Raw genomic sequence first — 22,959 nt, forward strand, 5'->3', positions numbered from 1 at the left:
GTTCTGAGTAAAAGCTGTTTTGTATTTATATGTTTATAGGTATTAGAGGTGAACCCCAATAAAAATTTCCCATATATAGAGAGATATAAAAGCATAATTATATTAATAATTGTTATATTTTTTACTTTTTAAATTCTTTTAATAAAATAAATTGCAAAATATGCCAGTTAGTGAAGAAATTAGACATAATATATCTCCCAAGTATTAATTGAAAATTTATATATAATCTCTGCCTGAAAGTAGAGATAATCCAAAAGAAAATAGTGTACTTTTGCACTTAAATCAATAAAATTATTATTAATTTTTTTTTAAGGGATACCCTAAAAGACAGTGAAAATTATTTTGGAAAAAGTTTGCTGTGTGATCTTAAAAGGTCTCATGTCCTCTCTGGGCCTCAGTTTTCTTATCTGTCAGATGTAAAAGATATGATCAAGAAGGTCTTTTTTAACTTTAAAATTTCCTAATTTTCCATAAAGATGATTTAAAATGTAGGTATGTTATTTAGCATATCTGAGAATTCTTTTATCAGGTTCCTAAGGCCTAGTGAAATTGAAGTGGGAAATTTTTCTGATTTTGAAAAAAAAAATCATATCATCTTGGTATGCTTATTAACTGGAAAATTTAAAGTAGAGTGTTTTATATATTTTATTACTATTGTCTATATTGTACAGCATTCTCTAGATATAATATCTTAGTTAACTAGAAAAATGTAACACAGAAAATTCTGTTACCTTGTATATACTATTAACAACTTGTTTTTCTCTTCCACCTGTCATAAAGTTCATTGTAGTAACATAACTATATATTAATAGCTATTTTCTTTGTAGCAATCTATACATTGTACTGTAACTGCTATTTAAAACACATTTTGAGGGTGAAATTTCAGAATTAAAAAATAGCTTAAAATGTTCAAATTTTCCTGTCTTGTCGAACATTCTCAATACTTAGAATTACTTTTAAAAGTAAGATTTTAGATAGAAATCTAACTCTTTAAGATTAAATTAATCTTAATCTCTCTTTAAGAGATCATAGCATTGGACATAAAAACTCTCTCACAGTAACCAGTGTGTCTTGTCTTGTATCTTTAACAGAATGTGAAGAATTCTCATAGGTGCTTGTCACCAGCATTTCATTGAACAGGCTTTTTAAAAGGACAGATAGTGGTGATCTTGCTTCTGAATAGTTTGGAATGGCAAATAGCATTTGTTCTTTGGTCTTTCAGCCATGACCCGACCTTCTGGCTAAGAGACCAAAAAGGTATTCTCTGTGGCTTCCATCTGCACACAAGAGACAAATTTACATTTGACTTTTAAGAACTAAGACACCAATACCAGAATACATAATAAATGTTTGTTTTCTATTCATTTTTGTTTAACAAGAAAAAATTTTCACATAAATTTAGCTATAATTTTTATTACTTTATTAATGTTCCAGATTAATATGAATTCTTGATCAAATTTTAAAAGTAGAAAGGATGAAACCTGAATGTAACTGCGGTATAGTAAAAATGAGGGAGGAATGTGTGTGTGTGTCTATTAAATAGAGCAAGTGTTAAATCGTTATTTTCCCTCAATCCAGAGTCTCGAAATTCAATTAGAAACAAAAGTCAGAAATGCAACAATGACCGTGCATTTTCCCCTTCCTTTCTCCTCTCCCCAAATTTTGATAGGAACTGATGGCCAGATTGTTTTTCCCATTGAACCCTTTGTATCTCGTCAGTTTACAAAGTTCCCGTCAACTTTGTAGGATGCTTAATGCACAGGGAAATCAGAAATCTGGGCTTTCTTTTTTAATTAGGGCTTAATTTTATGTTTGTAGATAACCAGTATAATTTTATATGTTAACCTGTATTGGATGTTGTCATTTTCTATATGAAATAAAGTGAAGTTCTAGTAAATCTCTCACATTCTTTATTTGTTATAATGCACAATTGGTTGTGTTATCATTAAACTTAATCAAAAAAATTTTTTTAAGTCTTGTGTCTGTTCCAAGATGACAAGCTATCCTATCAAGAAGCTAAGGAAATATAATGTAGTCCAGTAGGGGGTTTTGGGGGAAGGGGGGTAGTTGGCTGTTACTTCAACTATAATCCTGTCTAGAGCAGAGATCCTTAGTGTCTGAGACAAGCTCAAATACTTGTTTAATTTGAGAGTCCTATGCTCCAGAGACTTAAGAACATTGCAAAAAATGATATTTCATGTTTTGAGAGCCTTTGTTGGTTTTCTGAATTGTATGAGTATAGAGAAACTTTGGCCAATGCAAGGTATTCTTTCAAATACTAGAGTGGTAGAACTATCTCTATTCTATCCCTGTGATTGTAAGGAACTATCTGGGATTATGCAAAGCAGAATGGAAGAACAGCTTTTGCTCCATCTCTTCACCTTTGTGAATAGCAGTAGTGGTAGGAGGATTGGGATTCTTTTATGCTTACAAATATACATATACTATCCCATGTTCATTATGCTTCAATAAGAATTTTTTTTTAAAAAGGATTTTCTAAATTTTATTGTTTTTCCAGGAACTAGATTTGCCCTTGCCCTTTGGGTCTTGGAAGCCACTTGTGTGTGAAATAGGACTTGTTCAGGAGTAACTATTACATCATGTGGCACAGTCACCAGCTAGTTTAGCCTATTATATTGTAAAATGGGCAGATGACTAGCTTAGCTATAATATCCTTATTTATTTATCAGTGTGGAAGGAATTGGCTTTGATTTGGTTGAGGATATAGGAAGTACTGTTAAGTTTTGTCTTTAAAATTCCATAGTTTATCTGCTATTACTACTTTCAGTCAGTGAATTAAAAGATGGAATAATATAATCATATTATATGGAAATTACCACTTATGGGGAATTAATTGAAGTATAGAAGAAAAATAAGATGCAAAATTATATCAGTATATTACAAATGTTAATTAGAAGTTTGGCAAGTAAAAGTGTGATATGTAAATGTAAAATAAATGTAGTCCAAAGTTTGTCTTTTAGAACAATAGCAGAAAAGAATATGTGGTTTATTCAGACTTACATTTGATAACTCTCAATATTTTGATATTAAAATATAAAAAGTAGATTATGCTCTTGAAGCATTAGTCATTGGATCCTTTGAATTCTATATTCTGAGGGTATGAGAAACTGGAAAATATGAAAGAAGAGAGAAAAAATTGATTGGAGGTTAGAAAAGAATTGTGATAAAGAAAGTAAAAGAATTATACATTTTTATTAGGAAATAGAAAAGTATTACTCTAAAATAATGTTTAAAGTCTTAAATTTCTTTTTCTTCAGTGTTGCAAAACAGAAACAGAATGACTTAATCACTAATAAAGAAAGTCAACAGTGTCACAGTTGGAAGGGACTTCCCCAGACACCTAATCCAGCCTATATCAAAAAAAAAAGAATTATTTCTACAGGATACCTAACAATAAATTTTTGAATAGTTATTTAGGAAGTTTCTAATTACATGAAGCTTAAAGTTGCTCTTTTGGGTGCCTTCAATTGGGAGGAAAATCCCACTGACTGAAGTTAGAGGACCTGGGTTCGAATCTCATTCTGATTCTTATCATCTCTGTATCCTTGGGTATATTCTCGGGGTATCACTTGCTTCATCTGTACAATGAAGGGATTAGACTACATAACTTGAGTCCTTTTCCAATTCTACAGTTTTATGACCTCAGTAGGAAAGTCTTATCAAATCCTTCTGCTAGCTGTCAGCCTCTCAGATACTTGAAATAACCATGACTTGCCCTAAGTTTTATTTTCTCTAAATATTCCCAGTTTCTTTAACCAATTTTTACTTGGCATAAACTCCAGACCTTTCACCAACTTGGTGGTTCTCATCTGGACACTCTCCAGTCTGTTGGTCTCTTCAACCTAAAATAGCCTCAGGAATCTAACAAAGGATTTCAGCTATTGCCAGGCTAGAGCAGAATAATAACTCAAGCTTGGCAATATCTCTATTCCTAGATGCTAGGCTTATTTTGATACATGTCTCTTTTGTTTCTAGATTTGTGTTCGTGGTTTTTTAAACTTACATTTTATACTTTTGATTTCTGTTGAGCTTGCAATCCACTGAAACCCCCCTGGCTCTTTTGAGATGAATTGCTTTCTAGCTGTGCCTCTGCTATCTTGTTCTCATGAAGCCAATATTTCACATTTTTCTTAATTATTATCTTAATTGACTTAACGATTAACTCTAGCCTAAGATATTTCTGAATTCTGATTCTGCCTTCCAGCAGCATTGTGGCACCTGTAAATTCATTTATGTCTTTAACTGATGAAATTCTAAATATGCCAAGCACACATTATCAGCCATTCTAGTGAAGATCTTTTACCAGGAAGACACCCAATCATTAAGGAAGCCTCTTTTTGTAGATTCGTTCAAAGTCTACTCATTGTTTCTATAATCTAGCCCATAACTCTCTAAACATGTCGGGCTTAATAGAGGAGCTTTCTGATAGTAAACCATTTCTGTCTATTATCTTTTGCTCTGTGGAATTCCTTTTTATTAGAGTTTGTGTGTGTGTGTGTGTGTGTGTGTGTGTGTGTATAAGAGTGACTGTTCTTATTCTTGTTGAGGCTTTTTGGGGTTCAGTGGGGAGGTATATGAGATAGTCTGGATTGTGGTTATAAATTTAAATAGAATCAGATCTTTGCCTGCTACACATTGACTTGAAATACCACAAATTAACACTGTGTTTTGTTAAACATTTCCCTGTAACATTTCGTAACATTTTTATCCTTTTTTACTCAGCATTGGGGCTGTGAGCCTGGGAGTTTGACAACTCTCGCCTAGATGACCTCATGAGACTCATAAAGTTCATGGGTTTTATAAACTTCCTGAATGTCATATAAAGTAGGATATACATGACAATATAAATATGACAACATAAAATATTATATGCACATAATAGTCTGTTAAATGAATTTTCTTTTTTCTAGGACCTATAACATATTATGTGTTATAGTATTATAATTGTATAATATATATTAGTATAGTATCATAATTATGATGATATGGTATATTATGATATAATTATATATTAATAAAAGTTAAATAAAATTGAACTTTAGTCTCGTTGTTTCTAGGAGAGTACTATATATGCATGTGTGTTGAAGAGAAAGAAAGTAGTTATTTTATTGTAAGGACAGCTTATGTCTGACTACAGCTAATATTCTAACAAAGAATGGGCTGCCACTTCTGACAGACACATTTTTTTTCTGCACAATATGTGGATTAGTGTATAGTGAATCATACCTTTCACACAGAAGCACCATAACCAATTAATTTTGTGCCTGAGGAAAGAATATAAAATCTTATCACCCTAATCTTAATGTGCATGTAAAGTTTTGGACAATACATACTATTTAATATATTTTTATGTCTCTAGTTTTAGGCACTCAAGTCCTTACCTAATCATAGTACTGATGAGAGTGGTCTTCTCTAGTTTAAAATATGACTATCACTTGCTCTCCCACGTTTAATTTCAGTTTTGTGAGGTCTATGTTATTTCTTCCTTTTATTTCCAATCAGTAATGAATATTGGGTACTTATTCTACACATAAGTAGCTGTTAATGTGATAAAAGAAACAGAAGAAATAGTTCCTGCTTTCTGAAGCCCTCAGAATCTGCTTGGGAGGATGGGGGAAAAGGAAGAATACATTTATGGGAAATAATTTAAAAGTTGCAAAGCAACACATATCAACAATCTAATATAGTACAGCTTTATTGTAGGCTATAGCTTATAGTAGAACCTAGTTCCATGTGTGTGATGCAATTAAGCTTTAAAAAAAACCTATTCTGTATCCATATAATTAAAAGAATTGTTCCCATTGTAGTCAAACTGAGGTAGAGTTCATTTATTTATTTTTTAGTATCTTCTGTAGTTTGCTTTAGGCTGTGTGAATCAGCCTTTTTTTTTTTTTTTTTTTTTTTTTTATTTAAATTTTTGGTACTTCAGTGTGAATGGAATTGCCCAGAACAAATGGACTGTATCAATTTATGTAGTTTTTTAAATCTTAACTTTCTGAAATTATATTTTCTGTTTAGACAGTAATACAAATTGCTCTCTTCATTTGTATTTACTCCCAGTAACAAAATACAAAATCACTTTATCAACTTACTGAATGAATTGGTCTCAGAGAGCACATTATTTAAAACTTGTTCAAAATAATTGAGAACATTGTGAATATTCTCACTCAAAGGAAATGTAGTATATACAGAAATTACCATAAATGGAAATAACCAATTATGTAAATAATTATTTTCATCTAGTACTCAATACCCATTGTACAGAAAAATCCATTCATTGAAAACTTGTTTTTAAAAAAAGTCAACAAACAGGAAATATTCCTTTGCCATCTGAATAGGCATTTAATAGGAATTAAACAATTAAAGATGCAAATAGAGAACAAGAAAAATGTTTAAAACTAAGGGAAAAGACATTATCTTGCAATATCCTGAATTTAAGAGAATCTTAATTTAGAGGTAACTAGTGCTTATTCTTGTTATGTCCTTCAAATCACAAGGATTTCTCTAATATCTATTATTACTGATGACAGCATATTTATTAGTAAATTTCATTTTAATAAAATTCACATCAGGTGACTTCTAAAGATCCACTGTTTTTTAAAAAAAATTAATGTTATATCTTTTCTTTTTCATGTTACCTAAATTTTCCCATTCAGTGTTCCCAGAGAACTCTCCCAATGAAAAGTAATTTTTTAAAAGAAAAAAGAAAAAAAGGAAAAGGAAAAAAATTAATAAAACTAATTAAATGATCTAAAAGAAAATCTGAAGATATACCATGTTCCCTACTGCTATGGACAATCCCTGCCTTTAGAAGTAGTAGGAAGGCGGTGTCTTCCATCTTTTGGGAGACTATATTCTGTATAATTTTGTATCATTAATTTTTTTGTTTTACAGTTCATCTTTGCATTTATATTGTTTTAGGGCTTTAATAAATTTTTGGTTCTGCTTGTTTCATGCTGCATAAGTTTGTGAAAGTCATTGCATGATTCTCTTTATTAATCAAGTTTGTCATTTTTGGCAGCATAATAATATTTAATTACATTTCTTTACCACAATTTGTTTACTCATTTCCCAGCATCAACTTTGCTTTTGGTTGTTTGCTTCCACAAACAAATATATGTGAGTACATGGGCCTTTTTGTCAGTTTCTGGTGGGGTGTATGCGTAGTAGTGGAATCCATGGGTCAAAGTGATGTGGGTCTAATGGTAGAGAATTGATGTGAGAATCCCTTCTGGTCGGCACATAGGTCCAATGTGAAAGAATTCATGAACCCAAAAAGTCTGAATGGCAAAAGGGATTTTTATTGTCACTGAGAAGCCAGCTTTGCTAGGTAGACAGACTCCTCAGTGGCAAGGTCAGAAATACCAAAAGGTTATCACTGAGAAGAGGGTATCTTCACAGCGGGCAAGAGTCCTGGCAGGCAGCTGTGTCAAGAAGAGAGTTCCCTTGGCAAAACATAATCCTATTTCGGACTTCTGCAGAGACTTGGAGTTCAAAATTGTCTTTTATTAGCAGTCTAAGGCTTGGTTCCAGTTGAAAAAAGAGTCAGTGCCCCCAGGCCTAAATACTTATCTTGGAGTTTCAAGCCACTCATTAGGAATATCAAGCCCAGATCTCCAACTGAATAAAATCATTTTGAAGGCTTTTTCCTAGAGCCTGGAATTTCCTGAAGAAAATCCGACTACCCCCAAAAGATCAATGGAAGGTGATTTGACCAAGATTTCCAATTGAATGATGCTGCTTAACTTGTCTGGGAAGATATACTTTCCCAGAGGAGAACCTGAGACTCTGAATCTCTCTTTTACAGATTAAAGGGGACACAGTTTCAGAGTTTACCCCCATCAAAAGGATTTTAGTCACTTTGTTTTCACTATTGTTATATTGATTACCAAAATGCTACTAATTCACAGTTCCACTAACAAATCATTAGTGTGCCAATCTTTTGTCATCTCTGTCATTTTCTGGGTGTGAAATGAAACCAGGTTAGTTTGGATTTGAATTTCTTAGATTATCAGTGATCTAGAGCATTCTTTCAGGTGGATTTTTAAGAGCATACATTGTACACTCTTTTGAGACCTTTTACCATATCTTGATTGGGTATGTTTTTGAGCTTATGCTTCTTGTTATCATTCATTTACTTCAATCATGTCTAACTCTTTCTCATCTTGACAAAATTATTCAACTGCTTTGCCATTTTATTCTGTAGCATGTTTTATGGATCATGCAAACAGAATTAAGTGACTTGCTCAAACTCATATAACTTGTGTCTGAAGCCCAATTTGAATTTGGGAAGAGGAGTCTTCCTGACTCCAGACTCAGTACTCTGTCCACTATTCTACTTAGCTGCCCCAATCTTCACTTTTGTTACTAATTGTACTTGGCAAGTAATTCATTGTTTGCTGACTGAAGCACTTTTTAGATTCTTTTGGTATTCCAATTATATCAGTTGCTATACATTGGATAAACATCTTTGTAAATGTACTTTGTGTCTTTCTGTCTTTCACTCATTTACTATTATTATTATGGTATTTCAGGAATGCATTGTTTCAGCTGAAAGCTATCTTTTTAAATTCTTTTTTAAAGATTTGTACTAATTTATAACAAATTCAGGAATTACTTGCATAAGTCATTTCCTGTATTTAAAAATAATGTTTCATTTTCTGAGATGTAACTCAGTATTGACAATGTCTCATTCTATCAATTCTTTTCTCAAAGAATTCACTAAATACCGGCACAAGGCATCTTTGTAACCTATTGAGCTTTTAGCTTTTTTTTTTTTTTTTTAATTCCTTATTCCTGAGCCATTTAAAAAAATTAATTCTTATTGGTTACCATTCAGTCTTTGTATTGAAATGATCAGATTTCAAAGTATATGTTGTTTTAATTTATTTAAACCAATAGTTATTTTACCTCTTGTTTGCAATTATTTTTATAATTGTCTTTTTGCAAATAATTATTTATTTCACTTTAATATGAATTGCTGTTTCTTGTTTCCTCTTTCTATCATATAAAAATAATTCCAGAAGTCCTTCATCTTCTCCAAGCCTGAAACCATCCTTCCATTAGCCAAAACTTCCCTTTTTTAGCATTACTTTTTTTTTTTTTTTTTAAACAAGCACTATTGGACTGATCTTTTCGGTTTCTCCAGTAGTCTATCCATACAAACTTTTAAAAAAATACCTTACATTTAGATTACAATTAACCAAGTTAAACCTTATGGAATGGCTAAGAACAATGTGACTCTTAGCATCTTCAGTGCCTTTTTTTTTTTTGCCCCTGTCATGCTTACTGCAGAAATAAAAGGGTGCTGCAAAAGATTGAGGGCCATTTTGTATTTTTCTATGTTTCATAGCTTGGAGTGACCAAAGAATTCATCATCAAATGACCAGCCTACTAGTGATGAGATTCTGTACTTAGTGATAATGATTCTTGGAAAACAATCGATATATTGCTAGATAAAAGTTAAATAGTATCATACAAGCTAATATTAATCTCATTTTATAGATGAGAAATCAAGGTTTAGATTATGGTATATTCATAATGTATGACAAAGGACATGAGAATTAACCTTGCTGAGATTAATTTTCCTCATCTGTAAAGTGGAGATAAAATTTATTAATTATCTATCCTGTATGAGTATTATAAAGTTTAAAAACATATCTAAAAAGTGCTTTTGTAAAATTATACCTCTAAACATGTGAACTATAGTATATATGTAAGCACATATCTATATATATAATACACACACATATCTATGTGTATGTATGTGTATATATATATATGCAGAACTCACTAGAAAATTAAAATGTTTATAAACATAATTCAAATCATTGCAAAATAGTGCCTTGCATTTTTCAAAAATTATATTCTTATTAAAATATTTTAGTATAAAAATGAGATTTTTACTAAAATATACATTTTTACTTCAGATATTAGAAGTAATTGTAAGAATTCAGTAATGAAACAATGTGTTCAGTCACTCAGCTGAATGTGGTTAAAATATAGTAACTGTATTAATGATATGTGACTGAAATCAAATAAGAAAATATTTATTAAGCAGTGTCTCAGGCATTGTGTTAAATGCTAGGGATGCAAAAACAGTCTTTGCTCTTCAGGAACTTTCTTACTAATATGGAAAGACCAGCATGTTAATAACTAAAATATTTTCGAAATAAACACAGAGTAGATGGAAGGTAACTTTAGAGGTGGAGGCACTAGCAGCTAAAAGGACTAGGATGATCTCAGGATGGAAGATGGTATTTGAGGAGAGCCAGTAAAGCTAAGAGGTAGAGGTATGGAGAAAGTGTTCAAGGCATGGGGGAGAAGTCACTGTAAAAGAGAGAGAGGGAAGTAGAGAGGAAGGGGAAAGGAGAGAGACAGAAACACTTGGTCAGACTTACATTTTTAGAAAAAAATATATTTGATAAATGAGTAAAAATTGAAATAGGAAGAAAGTAGTTAAAAGAATGTTAGAATTGTCCAGATAAGAAATGGCAAGAGTTTCGAATATTGTTATGGTTTTCCAAGTAAAGAGAAGGGGATATACAAGAGATGTAAAAGTATTTGGCAAGATTTGGCAGTGGAATTGGGCATTGGCATGGTATGGGAGTATAAAGATGAGGAAGACTTTGGATGTGCAAATTTATATGCCTGAAAAAGGATAAGTGGTACCTTTGATAGTATTAGGAAAACTCATAAGATTGGACAATTATGGGTCCAATCCCAACAGAATTCAATATTCTGTTTTGGATATGTTGTATTTGAAACTTAGAGGACATCCAGTTTGAGATGTCTAAAATAGAATTGGTGATATTAAATTTTCTACATATGATGTGTTTTAAAAATTTTAGTACATATAATTTTATGCTTTAATATGTATATTGTGTGTGTGTATCTGTGTACATATATAAATACACATAAATAAGGTATATTGTAAATATAAATTATTTATATTAAATTTATATAATATAGAAATCATCTGTACATAGATTGAGCCTGTGGGATTTGATGAGAATCAGTATTATGCTAAAAGGCAGAGGTGTTCTGAACCTTTTTTGTGTCTTAGAAATTTTGGGAAACAAAGTTTATGGGCCCCCTTTTCTCAGAATTTGTCAATGAATAAAATAACATATATGAATTACAAAGAAAATCAATTATGTTGAAATGAAGATGTAATTCACCAAGAAACATGAGTAAAGAATTAGTGTTTTCTACACATACTAGGTTTTAGAAGTCTGAAGTATTTTTAATACAAAATAATAGAAGTGTGTTATTTTTGGCTTAAAATATTTTAGTAATTTTCATTAAAATATTCTAGAAAGGCATAGGCATCTTTTCTTCCCATTTTTATAAAACTCAGGTTAAATCTCTGAAATCTTTTACTCTTGTTATGATAACAAATCCACAACATCACAGTATTACAAGTGTTTTCATTTTTTTGTTTCTTAAGTTTGGACTTGGTCAAGGTACAAGGATTGGCTTTTGAATGCTCCTGAGATAAAAGAGGAAAACAGTAAGATTAAAAAAAAAAAGTTGGAAAAATCAATGGCTTGTGCCCTTGACTAAGGGGAGGAGGTGGACAGTGATGTGGGGGAAAAAAATTGCTTATGGCTTCAATTTGCCAGCCCTTTTCAATGATGTTTTTCTAGTACTTGAAGCAATTCATGTAATAGTTCCACATGTAACAAACAGAATAAAATAGTGTTTGGGGAAAAACAAGGCTAGTCATGATGACTTTAAGTAAAGATTTAAGTAAAAATGCAAGTTTAATAGAAATCAGATTTTTCAGAGTACTGCATTTGCTTTTTTCCTCTTCTATAACATTGGCTTGTTTTTATGTAGCAGATTTATAAAATGTGACCTATATTCATAATGATTCAAAAGGATAGTTGTGAAATGGTTCATTCTCATCCCCTTATTTAGAAAGGCCAACTGTCTTACAATAAGCTATATAGTGATCTCCCAGCCCTGTGTTAGGAAAGTTCCTTACTTTGTTTTGTGGTTCCCATTATATCTTCCTGTTGCAAATAAAGGGACTTCAGGTAATATTAAAACAAGGTCTAACATAGATGATTATGAAAAATAATATTAAATCTTGCAAATGTGTTCTTTAGCAGAATAAATTTTTTTAAAAGCAAAGTTAAAAATGAAGCAGAATGTCCCTCTCAACTTGTTTCTCTTTTGCATTTAGAACAAGGTCCCCAAATAAAGACACACTAGTCATCCACCTAACATCTTGTCCATCCATTTACATAGAGGTCATGTGTCATAATCTTAAAGAAGGGAGGAAAACATGTGGAAAACACAGGCTGCCTTTATGTAACAACTGCCACCTCTCCATTCTATAATGGAGAGTCTACCCAAACTCCTGCCATAGTCTATATGTGAAAACATCTGTTCTCCTGTCTGAAGGTTGAACTAGTGTTGGTTTCCTCTCTCTCCACAGGTTAGGGAACATTATAAATCTTAGGGATGCGGTTTATGGCTAGCCAATCTCTTTCCAGAAATTGTTATATCTGAATAAAGATTTTAAATATTGTTTTTATTAGGTGACCCAGGTATTTTTCTCATCCAAGCAAGAGATAATTAATTTTCATTTGACTCTCTGTTTACATGTTAGAACAAATAAGCTTACTATTGTTAATGTAATAGTAGTCTTGTTCCTCAGGTGGTCAGTTTCCATCTTGCCCTTTTACTACATAAATCTCCTTTCAGAAATGTTCAAACTTAGTAATAATTCCTCACATTTGTATATTGTTTTAGCACTTGTCAAATACTTTTCTCACAAGAACCCTTTGTGAGAAGGAGAATAAGTATTATTATAGTTTTGCCATGAAGAAATAGAGGTTTAAAGAGATTAACTTGGTCCTGATCCATCACAAATCTGGTAAATTTTAAATTAGGATTCAAACCTATGTGTTGTTACTATTTTTTCATGGTCATTTTTTTGGTGCTTGTTTTAGTCATTATAAGTATCTAGCAGAAAGAGAAACCATCAAATTGTCTCATTTGTAATTTTAAAAAGGGTTAGGGGCAGCTAGGCAATGTGATAAATAGAACATTGAGTCTGGAATCAGAAGGATCAGAGTTCAAATCCAGCCTCAAATTGCCCTGTGTGATCCTGGGCAAGTTTACTTAATACTATTTCAAAAAAAAAAAAAAAAGAAAAAGAAAAAGGTGAAATGGGATTGAACTTAAATGACTTCTGGAATTTTTTCAGAACTTTTCTGTGACTTGAGTTTGAAAAATCCTCCTATTATTTCAATTCAGTGCTTTCATACAAGTCACTCCAATTTATCTGTCCTCCATTTCTTTACTTGCAATTTCTTTATCTGGAATGTTGGGCTAGACGACTTTAGTTTCTTTTGTAGCTTTGACATATTATGATTCTTAAATGAGTCACTTTAATTTTGCAATTTAATGGGAGACATTAAACTAGTTCATGCATGTTCCCTCTTTGTTTATCTTTGATAGTCCCCATAGTGTGGCTGTTTATAATGTTAAAAGACTAGAGGGTGCAATTGATCTAGACTAGAGGTATCAAACTCTTGCAGCTCATTGTGCTGAATCTACAATAAAATGGAATCAGGAAGTGTTTGACATTTAATAAATAAAAATATAATACAACATAGTTAATGTTAATTTGTAGTTTTCTAAATCAACATGCTATCTATAGAATCTATTTCTGAGTTTGAAATCACTGCTTTAAACTCAAGCATTCACTGAGCTCTTTCTACTCCACCATGCTGCCTAACATTAAGATGCACCTCAGTGGTGTGTTTTTATTTATTATGTTAAGCATTTTCCAATTACATTTTAATCTGAATCTAGCAGATACTCTGGAGTTTTGCCATGTGGCCTGCAAATTTGACACTTCTGGTGTACATAATTGATCTATTCAATTCAATTAACAAGCATATATTTAGTACCTACTTTAGATGCAAGGTTGTATGCCAAGTTCTAGGGATTCAAAATAAAAATAAAACGATATTTGAATTAAAGAAAGTGTTATTTTTTGAGATTCATTAAAGAAATCATTAAAAAACTCATATTTGTGTGTCATCCATTGTATTCAACAATTAGTAGGTATTGTGGAAGATACAAAATAAAATGCTGCCCATCCAAAAAACTTACAATCTATTTGAAATAATAATATAAACCAATAACAAAAATGCAAAGAAGAATATTATGATAGCAGAAGTGAGGAAAATAATTTAGGCCTAAGGAGGATAGCATGAGCAGGGAAGTGAGATTTGTTTTGGGGGGATTGCAAGTACAATTGTCTAGTATGGAACTTAAAAAGTTGAAAGTTGTTAAAAAGGCTGAAAAGATAGATGGAAGCCATATTGTGAAGGATCTTGAATGCCAGGCCAAAAATTTTAACAGCTCTTAAAGCTAAAAGATATATGAGACTCTGAGTAAAATTCTAATGATAGGATTCTAAGCATCAGCCAACAGGAATTGGGTTTTCTAAGCAGTATGTTTCCATTCTAGTTTATTAGTTTTTAAAATCAAGAAGAGTAATAATAGCATTGATATATTTGAAGGTTTGCAAAGTGTTTCACATGTTTCTCATTTAATCCTCACAATAATTCTGATAAGTTGGTGCTATTAATATCCAAGTTTTGGAGATGAGGAAACTGAGGCAAGTACTAGTTAAGTGACTTGCCTAGGTTCACACAGTTACTAAATATCTGAACTAGGATTTGTACTTGGGTCTTCTTGATTACAAGTACATTGCTCTATCGTGCTACCTGGTATCTTATAATAGAATAAAGATAGTAAATTGTATTTTGGATAAATTAGCAAACACATATGAAATGAGAAGTATCATGCTTTTTAGTTGTTTGATTCCTTTGTGCATCCAAAGGTTTATTAGATTCTTCATTAAGTGATTTTACAAAACCAAAATGTTTACATGGAATGTTTTGCAAATTACATGTTTATGAGGTCATGGTAAGAAGTGTTATTCTTTTGTAAAGCAATACGTTTTATAATCTTGAATAAATATAAATATATTTTTTTAAAATATTAATTTAACTGACTATATCTTATAAGATTAACTGCTTTACTCAGGGAAGTTTTTCTAAAGTTACAACCAAGTTTCTTTTTCACTTAAATACTTGGCAATAGTGTAGAACACTTAAAAATTTTTATTTAACATATCTTCTAGATATATAAATCTTTAGCTTGACAGCCATAAATAGCCTTGACATTTAAACTTTTAAGATGTAGGTAAAATGTTAACAATATATTCATTAGATCATGGATTTAGAGCTACAAGAAGTCTCATAAACCAGGTACCTGAAACCCAGAGAGTTTAAAAGATTTATCCAAATTCACATAGGATTCTGATTCTCTGATTTCAAATTCAAAGATTTCTCTATGTCACAGATCTGGGAAAATTGGAGAAAGATTCATAAGACGTTCAATAAGCAACATCTTAAATCAAGACAACTCAGTGGAAAGGGATGAAGACAATGGTCTGGGCTTTTGGGGATGTGGTGGGAGAGAAAACAAGGAAAGGTAAGAAACAAGTAGAAGTTGATTTTCTGAGTGTAAGGGAGTAGTGTGAAACAAAGATGGAAATATAGATTGGTGCCAGTTTGTGGAGATAGCTACCTCTCCTCTCCTTAGAAATCACGTTAGTTCGCTTAACAACATGGAAGAGTTTTCACTAACTTGTGCGGTTGGTGATGGGAAAGGGAAGGAATGATGGGAAAGCCTGAAAGAACCTGGAAAGACAAAAGAGATAAATATATAAACTTTCTGGATTATAGATAACAGGTAAAGCAAGACCAGATCGTCAATCAGTGACGATCTGGATCTTGAATGAGAAAGTAAATGAGGTAGCCTTGTTGAGGGATACCATTATTCTCCTAGTCACTTAAACTTGCAACTTACTTGTCCTCCTCAACTCACATTCATTCGCCTTCCATGTCCAATCTTTTGGTTTTATCTCAGCAGTATCTATTGTATCTTCTCTCATTGGACACTGCTATCATTATCATGTAGGTCTTTGTTGCCTTGTGCTTAAACTATTTTGATGGCCTTCTTTGGTTAGGAGATTGAGATCTTCTAATTGTCTGTCTTCCTTCTCCTCTTGCCCAGTCCCCTAAGAGATGGTTGTTATGAACCAGCACCATATCAATAAGACCTTTCTCTAACCAAAGACCTTCCATCTCCTGTTATCCCTGTTCCTGTATCCTGTATCCTGAGGGAGCATGCAGAGAAAAGTCAGTCAAGGGCGGAATTTCCATCTCTTGATGTACATCCTCTGCCTAATTTCCAGTCTTTGGAGCAGAGTTGTGCAATATCTTCCCATCTTTCTCATGTTTCTGTACTTTCCAGCATCCTCTGGGTAATGGAGTGTTATTTTCTACTTAATAATAAACATTTTCATATCTGCTCATCACTTATTTTATCTACATTTATATATAAGTGTGTGTATCAATGAATATGAATTTCTGTAGGTCTTCATCTAAATCCTAAATTATTCCCGATTCCTCCTCATTTTTCATAATACTCCCAACCCAAAGCCCCAGCCAAATGACACCCACTTCTTCTACAGTGTTTCCTGGAATGTCTGTCCTACAGGCCACAAATTTCCCCTTATCCTGCATTTTTTCCTCTCCAATTTCTGTCTTTTAATAATCAGTGAAATCTGGATCTTCTAGTTTACCTCTCAGACCTGTGGAAGGGGAAGGTTTTTATGACCAAAGCAGAACTAGAGATCATTACTGATCACAAAATAGAAAATTTCGATTATACCAAACTGAAAAGTTTTTGTACAAACAAAACTAATGCAGACAAGATTAGAAGGGAAGCAATAAACTGGGAAAATATTTTTACAGTCAAAGGTTCTGATAAAGGCCTCATTTCCAAAATATATAGAGAATTAACTCTAATTTATAAAAAATCAAGCCATTCTCCAATTGAAAAATGGTCAAAGGATATGAACAGACAATTCTCAGATGAAGAAATTGAAACTATTTCTAGTCATGTGAAAAGATGCTCCAAGTCATTATTAATCAGAGAAATGCAAATTAAGACAACTCTAAGATACCACTACACACCTGTCAGATTGGCTAAGATGACAGGAAAAATAATGATGATTGTTGGAGGGGATGTGGAAAACTGGGACATTGATGCATTGTTGGTGGAGTTGTGAATGAATCCAACCATTTTGGAGAGTAGTTTGGAACTATGCTCAAAAAGTTATCAAACTGTGCATACCCTTTGATCCAGCAGTGTTACTACTGGGCTTATATCCCAAAGAGATTATAAAGAAGGGAAAGGGCCCTGTATGTGCACGAATGTTTGTGGCAGCCCTTTTTGTAGTGGCTAGAAACTGGAAACTGAATGGATGTCCATCAGTTGGAGAATGGCTGAATAAATTGTGGTATATGAAAATTATGGAATATTACTGTTCTGTAGAAATGACCAACAGGATGATTTCAGAAAGGCCTGAGAGACTTACGAACTGATGCTAAGTGAAATGAGCAGGACCAGGAGATCATTATATACTTCAACAACAATACTAGATGATGACCAGTCCTGATGGATCAGGCCATCCTCAACAACGAGATCAACCAAATCATTTCTAATGGAGCAGTAATGAACTGAACTAGCTATACCCAGAAAAAGAACTCTGGGAGATGACTAAAAACCATTACATTGAATTCCCAATCCCTATATTTATGCACACCTGCATCTTTGATTTCCTTCACAAGCTAATTGTACAATAATTCAGAGTCTGATTCTTTTTGTACAGCAAAATAACATTTTGGTCATGTATACTTATTGTGTATGTATTTTATATTTTAATGTATTTAACATCTACTGGTTATCCTGCCATCTAGGGGAGGGGGTGGGGATAAGAGGTGAAAAATTGGAACAAGAGGTTTGGCAATTGTTAATGCTGTAAAGTTACCCATGTATATATCCTGTAAATTAAAGGCTATTAAATTAAAAAAAAAAAAAAATCTGGATCTTCCCAGATGATACAAACTTCCTGGCCACCTTTTCCAATATTAGCTTCATCTTCACTGATTCTGTTCAGCTCATTGGGCTAAGCAGAAAAGTTGAAATATTCCTTGTTCTCCATTGCCCTTTCCAGATTTTCCACTTACCACCACCATTCAATAGCCTTTTCTCTTTTGATACTCATGTGATTCATATCCACTACCTCATCAAAATTTTTGTCTACAAACTGTTACAATCTTTCCTCCCCTCCCCCCCCCCCCATTAAATAAATACTAATGCTTCTCCAGGATCAAATATAAAATTCTATTTGACCTTTTAAGCCTTTTACAATCTGGTCCCTTTCTACCTTTCCATTCTTTTTACAGTAGCTTATTCCTCTCCTTGTGCTCTATAATATTAACATAATCAGCTTCTTTTACACAGAACATCCCTCTTCCAAAATGCTCTGCCCTTTTCACTGACTCTTCCCATGTCTGGAATTCTCTTTTCTCTTTGTCTCTTGATTTTCCTGACTTTCCTCAAATGTTAGCTTAAATCTTAAGGAAGAAGTCTTTTCTTTTCTCTCTCGATGCTTGTGCCTGCCCTCTGAGATTACTTCTCATTTATTCTGTTTATACTGTTGTTTGTCCTTCATTCTTAAGGATGACCATGACATAAGAAAGATGATTACATGAAATGCAAGTGAATTGGATTTAAGCAATGTTAGGCTACGCAAGGTCACATGCCTTATTTTCTCCTCCAGAGCCATATGGGTCCAGTGGCAGGGTATAGATCAGGATGATTATAGATGGCCCTGGATGCAAAGGGGGGGGGGGGGCGCCTTGGCCTTTTTAAGCTAAGGTCTTTAACAATAAGTTTGACTGAGACGATACCCAGTCAGTGAGTAGAGTTGGATAGAAATGAGGTAGACGATGACTTTTTATACCTAGTAAATATATATATATATATATTAATCTGAAAGGAGAGAAACATCAGGATTTCTGTCCAAAACAGAAACAATTGTATTTTATATTCACTCTGAGTCAATCGGGGCCCAAACAACAATCAAGTGGGCTTTAAAGATAGATGTAAACTAGTTCTTGTACTTAAGATTCTTGCATTCTATTGGATTTCTTTAAATAATATACTAATAGTCTTACATATATATTATTAAATTTGCTCAAAAATGTGATTTGTGAAAAACTTCAGGAATATATCCATTACATAAAGACGTTACATAATATTACATAATAAAATTAATATTTAATAAGTACATAATAGATAAATATAATAAATTACATAATAAAATATGGCATAAGTAATAATGAAGTTAAATAAGTCATCCTTCCCTCTCTCACTTTAATAGTATTTACATTTGCCTGGTATTTGCTTCCCTTTAGTTGAAAGGAGAGTAAGAAATAATCTCTTGCTACATCCTTCCATTTGAGAAGTAGGCATTTTAGTGTTATTACTTATCTGACTTCATTCTGATTATCAGTCAACACATTTAATGGGCGCTGTTCTATGTCAGTATAGATCATTGGCTAAAATTGACATTAGGAAGATCTGTATTCAAATCTCAATTCAGACATGTCAAGTCAAGAAAGAAGAATGCTGGAGCAGAGGGGTGGGGACTCTGCTGGTTGTGGGCACCTTACGAATGAAAAGTCCCAAGGCTGAAACCTGGAGCTCACCACAGAAAATAATGACTACCTGAAACTTGGGACATAATTTCTTATATCTTGAGACTAGAACTTGATTATACCAATAACTGCTTAAAAATAAATAAATAAATAAACCAAACAAAAAAGAACAAAGGAGAAAGAACCCAATCATAGATAGCTACTGTGGGGGTAGAAAACATCAGGATTCATATTTTGAGGATATTTAAAGGAGGATAACCAAGATAAAAAAAACACCACCAACATCACTTTTTTTCCCCCAATGGTTCTAATTTCTTCCAATTGTTTTCAAATTGTTCTAAGCATGAAAAGATTTCTTAGAAGAACTTTTAAAACTTTTAAAAAGGACCTTCAAAAACCAAATAAGAGACATCAAGAAAAAAATAAGAGCAATCTAAGAAAATTATGAAAAGAAAGGCAACCAATTTAAAATATAAATCCATCAATTTAGGGAAGAAGATAGTTTCTTAAAAATTAGAATTGGACAAAGGGAAGCTAATAATGTTTTAAAACACAGCTATTAATATAAAATTTTAAAAATAGAGAGTGTGAAACAATTTATCAGGAAAAAAAACTGATCTGGAGAACAGATTGAGAGAAAATAATATAAGAATAGTCAAACTGCCTGAAAATTATTTTTTAAAGTTTCAATGTAATATTACAAGAAATTATTAAGGAAAATTGCCCTGAAATTTTAGAACAAGAAGGCAAAGCAGAAATAGGAAAAACAATCCACTTATCACTACTTGAAAGAGATCCTAGGAGGAGATCATTATATACTTCAACAACAATACTATATGATGACCAGTTCTGATGGACCTGGCCATCCTCAGCAATGAGATCAACCAAATCATTTCCAATGGAGCAGTAATGAATTGAACCAGCTACGCCCAGAGAAAGAACTCTGGGAGATGACTAAAAACCATTACATTGAATTCCCAATCCCTATATTTATGCACGCCTGCATTTTTGATTTCCTTCACAAGCTAATTGTACAATATTTCAGAGTCTGATTCTTTTTGTACAGCAAAATAACGGTTTGGTCATGTATACTTATTGTGTATCTAATTTATATTTTAATATATTGAACATCTACTGGTCATCCTGCCATCTGGGGGAGGAGGTGGGGGGTAAGAGGTGAAAAATTGGAACAAGAGGTTTGGCAATTGTTAATGCTGTAAAGTTACCCATGCATATAACCTGTAAATAAAAGGCTATTAAAGAAAGAAAGAAAGAGATCCTAGGAGAAAAACTTACAGGAATATCATAGCCAAGTTTCAAAGCTCTCAGGTTAAAGAGAAAATATTGAAAGCAACATGAAAAAAAATGTAAATATGTTGGAATTACAAAGGATCACAATATCTGGTAGCTATTACATTGAAGGATTATTGGTCTTGGAATACTTTATTTTGTGGAACAAAAGAGCTGGAGTTATAACTAAGGGTAACTTATCCAGCAAAGTTAAGTATAATCCTGAAAGGGAAAAAAAAAAAGGATATTTAATGAACTGAACAACTTTCAAATATTTGTGACAAAAACAGCAGAACTTTTTTTTTTTTAATTATAACTTTTTATTGACAGAACCCATGCCTGGGTAATTTTTTACAACATTATCCCTTGCACTCACTTCTGTTCCGACTTTTCCCTTCCCTCCCTCCACCCCTTCCCCAGATGGCAAGCAATCCTATATATGTTAAATATGTCACAGTATACCTAGATATAATATATGTGTGCAGAACTGAATAGTTCTCTTCTTGCATAGGAAGAATTGGATTCAGAAGGTAAAAATAACTTGGGAAGAAAAAGAAAAATGCCAACAGTTTACATTCATTTCCCATGTTCTTTCTTTGGGTGTAGCTGCTTCTATCCATCATTGATCAATTGAAACTGAGTTAGGTCTTCTCTTTGTCGAAATCCACTTCCATCAGAATACATCCTCATACAGTGTCGTTGTTGAATATAATGATCTCCTGGTTCTGCTCATTTCACTTAGCATCAGTTCATGTAAGTCTCTCCAAGCCTCTCTGTATTCATCCTGCTGGTTATTTCTTACAGAACAGTAATGTTCCATAACATTCATATACCACAATTTATTCAGCCATTCTCCAATTGATGGGCATCCATTCATTTTCCAGTTTCTAGCCACTACAAAGAGGACTGCCACAAACATTTTGACACATATAGGTCCCTTTCCCTTCTTTAGTATCTCTTTAGGATATAAGCCCAGTAGTAGCACTACTGGATCAAAAGGTATGCACAGATTGATAACTTTTTGGAATTCCATATTGCTTTCCAGAATGGTTGGATTTGTTCACAACTCCACCAACAATGCATCAGTGTCCCACTTTTCCAGCATCCCCTCCAATATTCATCATTATTTTTTCCTGTCATCTTAGCCAATCTGACAGGTGTGTAGTGGTATCTTAGAGTTGTCTTAATTTGCATTTCTCTGATCAATAGTGATTTGGAACACTCTTTCATATGAGTGGAAATAGTTTCAATTTCATCATCTGAAAATTGTCTGTTCATATCCTTTGACCATTTATCAATTGGAGAATGGTTTGATTTCTTATAAAGTCAATTCTCTATATATTTTGGAAATGAGGCCTTTATCAGAACCTTTAACTGTGAAAATGTTTTCCCAATTTGTTGCTTCCCTTCTAATCTTGTTTACATTAGTTTTGTTTGTACAAAGACTTTTTAATTTGATATAATCAAAATTTTCTATTTTGTGATCAATAATGGTCTCTAATTCATCTTTGGTCACAAATTCCTTCCTCATCCACAAGTCTGAGAGGTAAACTATCCTATGTCCCTCTAATTTATTTATAATCTCATTCTTTATGCCTAAATCATAGACCCATTTTGATCTTATCTTGGTATATGGTGTAAAGTGTGGGTCCATGCCTAATTTCTGCCATACTAATTTCCAGTTTTCCCAGCAGTGTTTGTCAAATAATGAATTCTTATTCCAAAAGTTGGGATCTTTGGGTTTGTCAAACACTAGATTGCTATAATTGACTATTTTGTCTTGTGATCCTAACCTATTCCATTAATCAACTAATCTATTTCTTAGCCATACCAAGTGGTTTTGGTGACTGCTGCTTTATAATATAGTTTTAGATCAGGTATAGCTAGGCCACCTTCATTTGATTAAAAACAGCAAAACTTAAGGGAAAGTCCAACATTTGGCATCAGGAGAAATATAAAGTATACATTTAGGACCAATTTAAGTACACATTAGGATCAATAAGATCAAATAATTTACTTTTTATATGTGGAAATATTAATC

The 22,959-nt window shown here is 32.6% G+C and overlaps 1 protein-coding gene across 9 annotated transcripts in view; it reads left to right on the plus strand.

Annotated features, from left to right (window-relative positions):
• Nucleotides 1-22,959, plus strand: part of SDCCAG8 (serologically defined colon cancer antigen 8) — a 270,874-nt gene that overhangs the window by 84,255 nt on the left and 163,660 nt on the right. The window lies entirely within an intron of this gene.

The sequence above is a fragment of the Sarcophilus harrisii genome, chromosome 4 (genome assembly GCF_902635505.1).
Source record: "Sarcophilus harrisii chromosome 4, mSarHar1.11, whole genome shotgun sequence".
NCBI lineage: Eukaryota > Metazoa > Chordata > Mammalia > Dasyuromorphia > Dasyuridae > Sarcophilus > Sarcophilus harrisii.